At 26.3% G+C, this 13,808-nt stretch overlaps 1 protein-coding gene across 1 annotated transcript in view; it reads left to right on the forward strand.

Moving 5' to 3' along the window:
* LOC119672076 overlaps nt 1–13,808 on the forward strand; it is a gene marked incomplete in the record, with an annotated part of 216,918 nt that overhangs the window by 181,230 nt on the left and 21,880 nt on the right.

Consider the following 13,808-nt stretch of genomic DNA (forward strand, 5'->3'; position numbering starts at 1 on the left):
TCATAATAATTATAATTCCCATACATTAATTTTGTTTATGTAACTAATTACATGGCAAATTATTTAACTGATTAGATTAAAACATAACAAAAAAATTAATTAATTTCTGTTTTCGATTTTAAAATAAATATTAATTAAATTAATAAAAAAAAAAACACGAAGGCAAACAAAATTGAACATTTTTAATATTTAAAAACATATATTACATATACAAATTCGTTTTGCTAACAAATGAAAAAAAGAATAAATTAATTGGAAAGCAAATATCTGACCATGGAATAAATTATTTATTTGTCAAATGTATTTGCAATAATTTTAATTCCAAAAATAATCAGACGGAAATACTATTAGTGCATAGTTTCAAATAATTTGATGATATATAAACAAAAGTGCAAACACAAAAACTAATAAACAAACAAAATTTAAATGTAAATAGAAACGCATTCAGAATTCATTGATAACCGAATTTACTAAAATATTCAACAAAATTTTCAAGCTAAATTTTTGTAGTTCGCAGTGTATGCGAATTTGCCAAAAACTTCATGAAATCGAATTGTCTGCGATATATTCGACATCTGCGAACTCATATGCAAATGCTACATCCTGCAAATACTCTTCGTTGGTGCACTTAATACCAACACCGATTACCATTTTGATTAGCACATTTGCAGCATACAAATGCTTCGATTGCACAATTTTTCGCATATGAAATGCTCTTTTCGAACTTTGAACTTAAACTTATTTAAATTTTTTTTAAATATTAGAAAATCTATTATACAACACATATATATTTATAAGTGTATATAGTTAAGAAGCTTTTAAAAAAAATTTTTTTTTTTATTTAACAATATTTTTTTATTGTATCGTTTTAAATTGAAGCCTAACAATAGGTTTTAGAATCTTAAAAATTAATAACATTACATTACAAATTATTCTATATAAACATACTATAATGAAATATAGAAATATATAATTATTTGTAAATTATTTCAAGGGGCCTCTGAATAAGTAGCCACGGCATATAAGTTGAATTAATCAGTGTGATTTTTAGGAAAAAAGGATGGTAGGTCTATCACTCTGTTTTTAAATAAAAATATTTTTAATACACATTCATTTAAAGTCCAAGTAACTTTTATTAATAGAAACAATTGTTTGATTTGTGTTCAAGTGCTAATAAGGTTAATAATATCACACCTGACTGACTTTTATAAGACCAATGATAAAAATCTTAAATTCGTGCTTGTAATAAACTACCGTATCCAGAAACCTATTAAAATGTCAAAATTATGTTCATAATAAAATATTATTTTACTTCCGAGCAGTAAAAATGTTTACCAGGCCAGAATTTAATAATAAATGAAAAAAATAAATGCCACGGGCAATCATAATAAATTTTTTTGTTTACAAAGCGAACCAAACAAAACAGAAAATGAATTAAGCAAAGGACCACAACTAGATAAGGCTTGAAGATATTTACGTGCTTTAAATTAAAAACTATAAAATTTATGTATACGTATCTGTACATCTATCATAAGCAACAAAGTAATTTAGGTACATGTATAAAATTTTATGATAAATTGAAATCTTTTCTTAAATAAATTTAATAAAAATATATTTGAGAAAATTATTTTTGTCAAAAATAATATATATTATTTAATTTAATAAAGTTAAAGATATTTTCAACTTGTTCATAAAAATCGTATCATTTTAATAACTTAAAAACATAAGAACATTGACTTAAGTGCTAATGGCAAATTTTATCATTAAGTAGAAATATCTAAAATATTTATGTTTTACATTTAAGACCAACTAAATGAGACGTAAACGCCAATGCTTTGTAAGGTATTATATGAACTACTAATTACTTAACTCTTAGTTATCCTTTTGTGATAAAAAATAGGAATAAGTGCCAACAATAAGTAATATGATTCGATACTTTTATATATATTCGATAATATTGACATCTCATATAATTTTAGCATCTATAAATTTGTTTCCAAAATCATTACGAAAAGTAAATAATTACATATCCCCAAACTGTTAATTTTTATAACCGCTTACATGTCATCCAAAAATACTTGCCTAGCCGACCTTAATCAAACCTTTTATAGAAGTTATCATTGCAATCTGTTGGAAGCTAAGAATACAAATGCTAAGTACTTACTTCCCAGAAGATTTTAATAATAACACACTTCACGAGTACCTAAGGCTTCACTAAGATATAGGGAAATACCTAAACTGTCTGAGCTTTATGCAGTAATACAAAGAACCAACTAGTATTGTATTAATAACGTAATCAAATTTGTAAAGATCAGCTTTAAAACAAATTATTTGTACTAATAAAACGCAGGTCAACTAACATAAAATTTCAACGAAGAAGCATCGCATGTAATTTTTCAAATATGACTTATAGATATCTTTAAAATTTTAAAAGTGTCAGGTATAAACTCGATTTGATTACTTTTCATATATCGTACATGATGATAAGTTCTCTTTTTGTTACTTTTTGTTACAGGTTTTCCAAAAGAATTTAGTTGAGGAACAGTGACTGTACACAGTTCCTTAACGTTACATACATTGGTTCATCAATAGATCAGAATTTGAAAACTGACTAAGTGGTGCTGGAGTCTTTGGATCTAGATTTAACATAGTCATTAAGGATTTTTCCGCACTTTTTAAGCATAAATTTATCAACAAATTTAGCATTGTAATATATTCGAATAACAAGCAATTATAAAATCTCGCCAATCCTGAACCACTAAATATAATTTGATCAGAAGCTGTGAAAACTTCATATCCTAGTTGACTACTAAGAATCAGTGATTAATTACTAGTCTCTTAACTAAATATTTTTTTATTATTTACCACCTTAAAGGACACAGATTCCACCAGATTCTGTGAAATTTTCCTTATCTGCTTGTGCCTTGTAATTGCATGGAAATGGATCACTTTTCATTGAATAGAATGAAGTCTGGGATCTAGAACCAAGAGACATTAATAGATAAATAAATACTCTTGATTTGTCCAGGTTAAGTTAGCAGAATCTCCCTAGCGATATAATTTATATCTTATTTCAATAATGATGAGAAGCACAAAGGAAAGTTTGTATTTGAAAACATATTCAATAATTTTGACTGTATCAATAACAGTTCTTAATTTTTCAAAAATGTTTTAGTAAGATGATTTGTGAATACTCATAGGAGTATATAGATACAGTTCGACATAAAAAACACAAAAAAAAAGTTTGTATACATATATATGATTAAATTCAAAACTCGATAATAATACATATCTCCCAAAATTATATTGTCAATACAATTGTAATAAAACAAAAAGGATTATATGTTTTTATTATAGTATTAACTATTGAAGCATGACAAAAAGGATTTCATAAAAATTTTAAAATTTTTATATCAACAAATTTTCAACGCAAATTTTAACGAAGTAATATGCCAATATTAATAATCCAGAATATCTATATCAAACCATTATACGTATGTGTACACAATTATGTACACACTTTCGCAATTTAGCAAAGCAAATATTTTGAAAAGTTCTAAAAATGAATTACACATTTAATACTGCAAAATATTGTCATAAAAAGGACAAATTAAACAAAATATATTAGCTTTAATGATTTCAAATTACCATTTCAAATTTCAAGCCATCAACGATAAACGAAATGCATTAGTCGAAAATGAAATACATTCAAATCCTACTTATTTTGAATACATTATAGATAGGACATGCATGTTTGCGGTACAAATATTACGCATAATGCACAAAGGATAATCAATTTAATTAATGTTACTGCCATAAATATATTATCGAATTTAATATAAATCCTCTCTTCTTAATGCAAATATACATTTATATTGAAATTTTTTTTATCAAAGTTTGTGTATCTTTTGTGTATCTAAGCAATAAATAGAACAAAAATTATTTTCAATTTACCACAACGTGATGCACACGACATTTGCAAGTTTTGCTTAATTTGTCAAAATGCAAATACAAACTGGAATCACTTCATATTCATGCGGCTATGCAGGAATAGAAACCGCTTAAATATTGGAAACAATGCAGCAAAACGGAACTCCAACTGAATCAATTGTATTGATTATGAAATTTCGCTTGATGCAGTTCAGCTGCAGTTTAAATATTTGCTGCATATATTGTTCAAACGCTAATTCGAGCACGATTATTTGTTTGTATTTCTTTATTGATTCGTGATAATTAAATTATACAATTTGAAATCCAATTGCTACACATCATTTTCAAATTACTAACTCCTTTTATAAAGTTATTATAATGTAGATAATAACTAACGTGAATTTTGTTAGCGTTTTTTAATAAATCAATTTTCGTTAAACCTTTGTTGCAATTTAGTATTTTTAATGCACCAACTACGTCAAAAACTAATTATTTCAGCAAATCAATGGATTATAATTAAATAAACTCCATTTAATTACTATTCTAATTTGAAGTAGTAATTATCACTTAATGGCATAATTAATTTTATTGAGTGCAATATTTTAACCAAATTTTTTCCGTATAATATATAGCGGCTAAAAATCCACAACATTATGTACTATAGTAATTAAGTCAAGTATTGAAAATTTTTTTTCCATAAAATAGGCTCATTTACTTATGGGTAATTGGTTTGATGGTTTCACTGGCAGCAACGCCTTCTCTACTCTCTAATCAACGCTTAAGTGTCATTTTGTTACCACACAGCTGCTCTAAGTTTAAAAGCCATTTTGCATGAGTGATAAAGAAACGATTTTTTAAAGATGGTACGTCCATCAAGCTCTTTAATTCATAGACCTCCACAGTGGAAGGTCTCAATCCTCTTAGGTCCGAGTATTTTCAAAAAAAGTGGTTAGAGGTTACTTTTTTCGTCTTACTCTCTTTAGCTTCTGCATATCGTCCCTTGTGCAAATTTTTATGTTTCAATAAGTCACAATTTATAAATAAGACAATCATAGAAAAGAATTTGTCAATTTCATGAAATAAGTACTTGTTGAGATATATATCGCCATTACGATTGAATTATTGTCTGATCACTCAACATATGTGATGTTAAAAATAAATATAATTATTGTTTATTTAATAAATATATATATACATATTAATTTACGTATATATTGTTTTAATTTTAAATTCATAAACCCTAAGTTAAGCTTTATATTAATAATTAAGCACTGAGGATGTTTTAAAATAAAGAACGAAATATTTGCTTCAAATTTCTAAATAAAAGCGTTTTATTGTGGTTTGTCTGATAGCTGAAAAAATTTTGATTTATAAAAAAATAATACGAAACCAGATGATATCAAAAAAAACAAACTTAATTACGATTGCAATCAAAAAAAAATTTATGGACACTAAAGTATTTAATATATATTGACTGAAAAGTAGAAATATTTCTTGTGTTAAAAAAATATCGAAATTTTTATGTTTAATTTAAAAATATAAAAATAAAATAAAATAAATAAAATAATTAAAATATAAAAATAATATCAAAAATTAAAAAGCTTTTTGAAAAGTAGTGAACTACAACAACAAAAATTGTTTTTATATTATTTTAAATAATTGAATTTGTGACTGAGCATACATCTGTTTTGAGTATTGCCAAATACCTATTAGCAACGGTCTTGAATATAATTATTTTATTTAATTATTCCTAAATAATTTTTTGAGACTGCAAGTACCAGAAATCGAACTCGTGTCCTGCCAAATCTGAAGTCAGAGTCAGTGCTCCTTAACCAAGTGCCCCCAAAAGTGTTGTTGTTGTTGTTGTGCTTTGAGTTAGTGCTATTGCGTACTTTTACTCTTTTGTATTAAATATTTACTCATATTTATGGAGTATTACCGAATAACACAAAAACGTTGTAAGCCAAATAGCAAATACCATTCTTTAAACACATCATTCTCATTTGAAAAATGTTTCTACATTTTTGTTTAAAAAAAATTTAAATTATTATTATTTTATTTAGGTTTAGTTTTTTTTAAAAAAGACATTTTTATTATTAATATCATGACGTTATGAAAAATATGATAATGCTTTTTAATAATAATACTCTCTTTGACTTCAGTAGCTTTGATTACTCGCGTAATTGCCACATTTAGTACAAAAGATAACCAATAGATAACCTATCTGTTACTGATACTCTTTGAAAAAAGCATTTTTTCCTTCTATTTAAAAGATAGTAACGTCACTTCTTTATACTTCATTTTAATGATGGGGTCAAAAAAATATGTACCTGAATGGGCTTTGGTTTTATCGAGATGCTGCCGCGAATTACACTTCAAGTGCAACCATCAACTTTTTGAAGAGACAATCTCCTGGGCAGTCAATTAAAATCGTATGATCCGAAGCTCCTAAACTGCTGTAGTTTTTGAAATTATTGATTTATGCAGAGAAGTCAACATTGAAGTCTTAAAACCGATGTCAATTAAACTCGCCTTTTGATTCGGTATCAAATGATAGAAAAAAAGTTATTAAGTTATTAAGTTAGGCTATTAAAATAATTATAGAATAAAAAATATCTTTCTAACTGTTCTAATACTTATTCTAAAACTTATGTTTTATCAAAAAAATCAATACTAGAGTAGATTTCTATTTTCGTCTAAATATTTTGTCTGCAGTCAATCAGTATCTCTAACTTTTTAAAAGAATCATGAAAGTTTCTTCAGAACTACACTGATATACCAAACGTTTTCTGTTTATATATTGAAATGAATAACTTTTATTTATTTATTTTATTTTAAAATTAAATTAAAACGAAAATTTTTAAAGCAATTAATTCTCTTTAAAATAAAAAAATATACGCAAAATATTTAACAAGTAAATGGAAAATCAGCAAAACTTTCTTAAAATTCTATTTTAGTGGTAAATCACATAGAATTAAATAAAATTATATTTATTTGATTTTAATCCATTTAATGTCGATATCAAATACCAAAAACAATAGTAATTTATAGAATGAAATTGATATCTTGATTAGCTTTTGATTGGTTAAGAATCATTAAAAGCATTGCAATTTCAGAAAAATAAAAACTTCCAACGCAAACAGAATAAATAAAGACTTTTTTATATATACTATTCACTGCAGATACAAATATGTGAGCTGCTATAAATTTCCTCTGCTATTTTGATAATATGTAACGGTAATCAACGTCCTCGCACTAAAGCCATTACGCACATAATCGGAAATGATTCATATGCAGTAATATAAAATGATTATCAGCGAACTGGACCAATTGTATTCGTACAGTAACACCATGCAAAGTAATAGATTGAAATTATATTTATATATTCTTGTACACATATATATGTATATATGTATATATATATATATTTATATATATGAAAAGATATGTATATGAATATGAATATAAATTCAACGGCTGTAAAAGTGTATATTTTCAATACATTTAAATAATCGCCAGCTGGGATGAAATGTTGGGGCTGGGTATGAAGTTAGCTACGTCGTTAGCTGTAATCTTCATCGCATAAATTATTTGGTGTTATATTTATTGATTGGCGATAGCAATTTAAGGATTTTGGAATATAATGCAAAAATAATTATAGCAGACTACCTGATGGGAATTGAAAATCTGCTGGATATTAAATTTTTATTGTAAGGCAATTATATGAATACATTGAAAAATTGAAACCGAAAATTTTCTATGAATCAGTAAAAGTCCATTCAAATAATAATAATGGATGCATGTATATTAAAAAAATGAACCATTATCAAATCAGATAAGAAGAATGATTTTTGGGAGTATTTTTATTATGATATAGACAGGTATTTGAGAATCATGGTTTGAAAACCACTCAACATTAGATAAAAACATAATTTTATTATACTATGTATTTCATATGAAAATACTTTTTCTTGAAATTATAATTTTTAATACAAGAAATGAGAAAAAATAATGAGACAGGAATTTTTGCTATAAACCGAGATATATTCCAAAAAAAAAAATGTTGTTGACAAAAACCAAAGTCAAATACCTTTTTGTATTGCAATGTACACTTAAGTATTGATTTCACACTAAAATGATATTAATTTGAATTGTAAATAGTATTTTTATGCGCAATATCAAACAATAAATGTTTATTAAAACTATCTTTCTATATCCCAAAAATAGCAAACAAACAAACAAGTGCATAGTACTCTTTAGTACATGAATGACCTTTTAAAGAAGCATTTAACATATTTATTTGTTTACCTAAATGGATCCGGATATTATAAAACTTTAAAATTAAATATTTTTTTAAAACTCCGTGTAATTTTATTTATCTTATGATTTTTACTAACACTTTTCTTGTGTTTTTTTTATTTAAATACTTATTATTCTGGTTCATTTCTTTAAAAAATAAGTTTCCATCCATCACACATCGATATCTTACAATCAACCTCCGATATAATTCTCTTTCCGAAGTAATTCTGGACTGCTTTCTATGATCGAACGAGTAAGCTGCATACCTACCGTTTTTTCAACAAAAAAGCATCAATTTTTTTATATATACCTATCTTACTCACAGATCATAGGAAATTTGTTTGATTGCAAGAAAGCGATCAGTGCCAGATAGAAAATTCTCAAAGTCTCAAAAGTTGTTAGCTTATTATAATAAGGAAATAGTTTAACATATTGCCAAAGATAACTGAAATAGTGTTATAACGCATATTATTGATAACCAGTTCACATCAAAGTTTTTCTCAATGAAGTGTATATGTAATGGGATGTAACATATCCCATTGCTGTGTTTACATCACAATTATCAAAGCTTAAATCCTCTTATTCATGATACATCAAATCACTAATACTGCAGTATTCTCCATTAGCATTAATTTCTATTTTAAAACAAACGATTTTAAACAAACGTCTTCAAACAATAAAGCACGCCAAAGCTAAAGTATTTATGCATGTAGAAATGTTTTGAAAGTAGTATGGATTTCTTCATTCATTTTACTTATATACGAATTCATTGAAGATCATTTTTCTATAATATAATGTATCAGCTGTAAATTCATGTAAAGCCCAATATACAAAACTTCAACGCAATAAATGATCGTTGAGACAACCATAATCTAATTGTTAGTTATCGATTTTCATAGGATCGACTTTTTCACTCGAATTTCTTTAATTACATTACATATAAAAAACTCTACATTTCAATTACACTTACCATAAATTTTACATAATGCCTGAAACATAACCCAAATAGATTCAATATTTTTGGAATAAATTTTAAGAATTTCTATGCACTGAGTAACTGTGTTTCTTTTCGTGGAGAATTGCTAAATAATACTGAACACAAATTTAAACTTTATTAAAAATCAGAACAAATGGCCGCTATGATACCTAAGCAATACATAGTATTTATTTGAGTAACCTGTGCATTCATGTGTACATAAGTACATTATTACTTCTTTATTCTTCAGTCCAATTTATTCCTTTTATTTTTTTCAGTCAAGTACAATATCCCAGTTGTATTGAAAAATTTATATATTAGTCAATAAATTAATGACTCATAAAGATTTTTTAATACTTTATAAAGATTTTGTTACAGAGCAAGGGACTTTACCGAATTTTCTTGAATATTTAGAATCATATAAAATAAAGAACAATTTTTAAGGTATTATGCATTTTAATATTCAATACAAAATCGTTCTATTATTTTTGTATATACTTGAAAAAAAAATCCTCGAAGTTATTGAAAACTACAGAAATTTATAATCATTAGTTCTAAGCCTGGCACTTGCAGTCTAAACAAATTATATACGGAATATAAACTAATCCAAAAACTTCTAAAACCACTGATGATGAATACTTGGCAATATTCAAATTTGAATAAAAATAAAGTTTTTGTATTTGTCCTTTCTTTCTCTGCTATTCGAAATCCCTCTAAATTTTAAGTATAGCTTTTTTGCCATTATAAAGAAAGCGTAGCTTTTTCAGCAACACTAATACAAAAATATCATCATTATAACAATAATTATTGGTAATAATACCAAATAATTCTAAAATTAAGGACAAAAAATATTTATTTCAATAGTTTATTGTTTCTATTATTTTAGTTTTAAAATTCACTCATAAGAAGCATACTAGTATGTATGTACAATATCTAGTAGTTATTACTATTAATTTATCTATAAAACTTAGTCATTTGAAAATTTTTTATACGAAAATATGCTCATGTCCTTAATTTTTCAATTCAAAAACAATAACACAATAAATCCTGTTATGTACTTGAAATACCACTTAAAAAATAATTGCTCCACTTACATGTTGAAGAGAAAGCTGAGATCAAAACAACTATCATTGATATTAAAATGTATGCAGTTTTGTAGTATTTAAACGAAAACTTCCAAAAATGTTGGCAGCAATCAATGTTTACCTGTGTAATCACATAGACATGCTTCAGTTGTTTGAGTGCACATATCCCCAGCGTATGTAATACTAAAATCAAATCAATCATCCATTTAAATGGGTTGATGCCATATCAGGTCAAATATAATCCAACATAAGCACACCTATAGATATGTCTTCGTCACATATATGTGTAATGCAGATAACACCTGCCAATTGAACGTATTTAGCAATGTAGAAAGGATGGCAGGTGTACACGTGTGATCTGGAAGCATTTTCAAATGTGCTGCATTGTAAACATTTCATTCCATCAACCCTTATCAGCGTGTCCCAATCTTGACACTTTTACATCGGTGCCTTGTTTGTTCGCATGTCAACAGCTGCAAATTGCACAACATAACAGAACGTAGCACGTACCGTGAAATCGAGCAAAATGAAAGGCGCAACAACTATACTATACACAGATTTGTGCAATGGATTTCTAAACTTAAGTGCAAATGGATGAGAAACGATAAGGCGATAAGAATCACTGCCACTATAACTGTAACTGGCACAAATTTTTATATACAAAATACTTCATTCATTCACTTTTCCCAGTTCGATCGAAATTCAGTTGAATTCAGTTTTTAATTTGTCACATTGCGCACATCAACACAACGTCTTCTAAAGTTTTCATTAGAATCGAGTGGCAAAAGTGAAATACTCGTAGCAAAAAACGTTGACAAATGGACTAAATGCTACCAGTAGGTTAAAAGCATGGCGTCAAGAGCAAAAAATAACTCCAGGTACAGCAATCAGTCCCTAATGACGGACGGAAATGCATGTAATTAAAATAGATTAATCGAAGGAAATTGCATTTGTTGGAAAACTAATGAAAATAAGTTTAATTAATGAAAGTAGGCAAAAGAAAATGGAAAATTATATAAAAAAATATTAAACGTTTCATTAAATGAAACACTTGACTTTGATGAAATCGAAGACAATTTAAATTAGATAGCAAAAAGACAACAAAACCTATTGAATTCATTAAAATAATCATCAACGTTTGAAAATTGTAGATAATTATATAATAGGAAATTGCAATTTCAACTGAAATTAATGAAATTAGTTATTTTAGAAATTTTATAAACGTGATGGTTTTCACAAAAATATAATAGGTATTAAATTTTTCTTAACTTAAGAAATAAACCAAATATTTAATATACACTAATTCAATTTTCTGATATAGGACACTACTAAATTTCTAGAACGTTTGAGTAGTAATAAATATTTTTGTGCATTTTTGGACCAATTTATTAAAAGGGCACTCGAGAAATAAATAGTCATTTACAGAAATAAAAGAATTTCTTTTAAAAATTGTGCACTAAACGATATTTACTGAAGATATAACCAACATTTTTTCAAAAAAAAATTAATTTTAAATAATAATATCCAGACTAGGATAATAGAATAAACAAGCAGGTTAAAAATAATACAAGGTGTTTAATAAAATTTATGTTTGACTCAACCATTTATCGATCAACAATTTTGGAGACATTGACTGTTTTTTGACAAAAGTCTTTTTAAGTTTTCTGTAAATTGTATTTCGATTAATATTAAAATTGAAATATGCACTTTACTCACCTACACCTAGCCATAAATGATAATATTAAAAATAATATTTGATGATTTTGACAATACAATTTAGCTATATTGATCTGTCCGTTTAACATACTTAAGTATATAGTTAAACTAATTTCTCAATTATAGAACCAACTTATTTTATGTATTTATTATATTTATTAAATTGACTTAATATGCAATGTAGAGTCTATAAAAAACTAAAAACGTTTATATTAACAAATAAACGTTGCTTTAAATCAAAAAAATCGTGTAATTTAATGAAAAAATAAATGAAGTCGGTAACTACTAGTTTTCAGGGACCTGACCTGTTCTGTTTAAACAGTCTTAATATAATTTTATTACACGAAGACGCATAATATATACAATTTTTATACTCGGAGATAATATTTAGAAAGGTAAGAAAAGATGTACTTTTCTTGATACCGTAGCAATTTCTACAGTAAGTCTTCTGTTATCTGGTTTTCTTCTTCCTCTCTACTTTTTCTTTAATTTTGGTTAAAAACAGTAATCAATTATGGATTTGGGACCAAATATATAGTAAGTTCTTACGAATCATCTATTTACCATTTCGATCTTTGACCTACTCATACGATTACATGTTGTTGCTACATTGTAAAAGTAAAAGTATATAATATTCTATAGACTACATATATCTGACACTTTAGTCATGTCATTCTTATATAATTTTTATTTAGTTAAATGGATTTGACTATATGGAATTCCGTTAAGGCCACATTATATAGACAGTCATGCTCTCGTCAAATTTTAAATTGGTGTTATTTTCAATGTAAATTAAAAAATTTGTATATAATGGGCAATTTTTTCAAATTTTTTAAATATTTCTCCATACAAAAAAATCAATTTGGATATGTAAACATATCCACATATAAATAATAATCTTTTAAATTTAAGCATTAAAAATAGTACTATAATATTTGTAAAGGCAGCTAACAGACAATTGTGATATGATTTTCTGTATAACATACCTTTTGACTATGACCAAAAAGAGCCGAAAATGAGTATAATTATTTACCATATGACTATCTCCATAATATAGCTATTAGTCAAATGACTATATATATTAAAAATATGTATTTATGTAATATATTCATTCTACGGCTGCGCTTAGTGCGCTCCGATTAAAACTGCACATGAATGAGGTTTGTCCTGACTATGGACATGGAATAATATTACAAACATTTTTACCACATAAAATTCCTCAGTGCGATGGAGACTATTTAACAATATTCCATCGTTTTGGCAGAAAATTTGAGGTACACCTACCTTCACGTTCAACGGGGGAAAACGGAGGAAACTACCATGCATATTCTTTATGACTGTCCAGCTTTAATAACGCTCAGAAGAAACTTGTTTCATATGGAACTTCAGTCATCAGAACAGATTAACAACTCTTCTCTAAATTTAGTTCTAGACTTTGTTCACAAAGTTTTAAGAGGCTTTGTGTAATCAGTAGTGAAACTGGTACAATAGGGCAGCTGTTGGGCAATTTCACGTCTATACCTTTTTAACAATTAATATGTAAGATATATAATATATAACTATATTATAATATATTTATAACTATATAATTTTCTCAATTGCTTGAAATAAGTATAGGTATATGAAAGTTGTAGTTTAAAATACTTCCTAATTTGGTTTGGTTAAAAATTTAAGATCACTTAGACCAAGATCTGATATTCTAATGTATACGAATATATGGAATTATGAATCTAAAATTTACATTTGACTGTAATGCTTAAATACTTATAAACTTGTTTATATATACTTAGCATAAAATGGTG

This window comes from Teleopsis dalmanni, chromosome 1, assembly GCF_002237135.1.
Source record: "Teleopsis dalmanni isolate 2A chromosome 1, ASM223713v2, whole genome shotgun sequence".
NCBI lineage: Eukaryota > Metazoa > Arthropoda > Insecta > Diptera > Diopsidae > Teleopsis > Teleopsis dalmanni.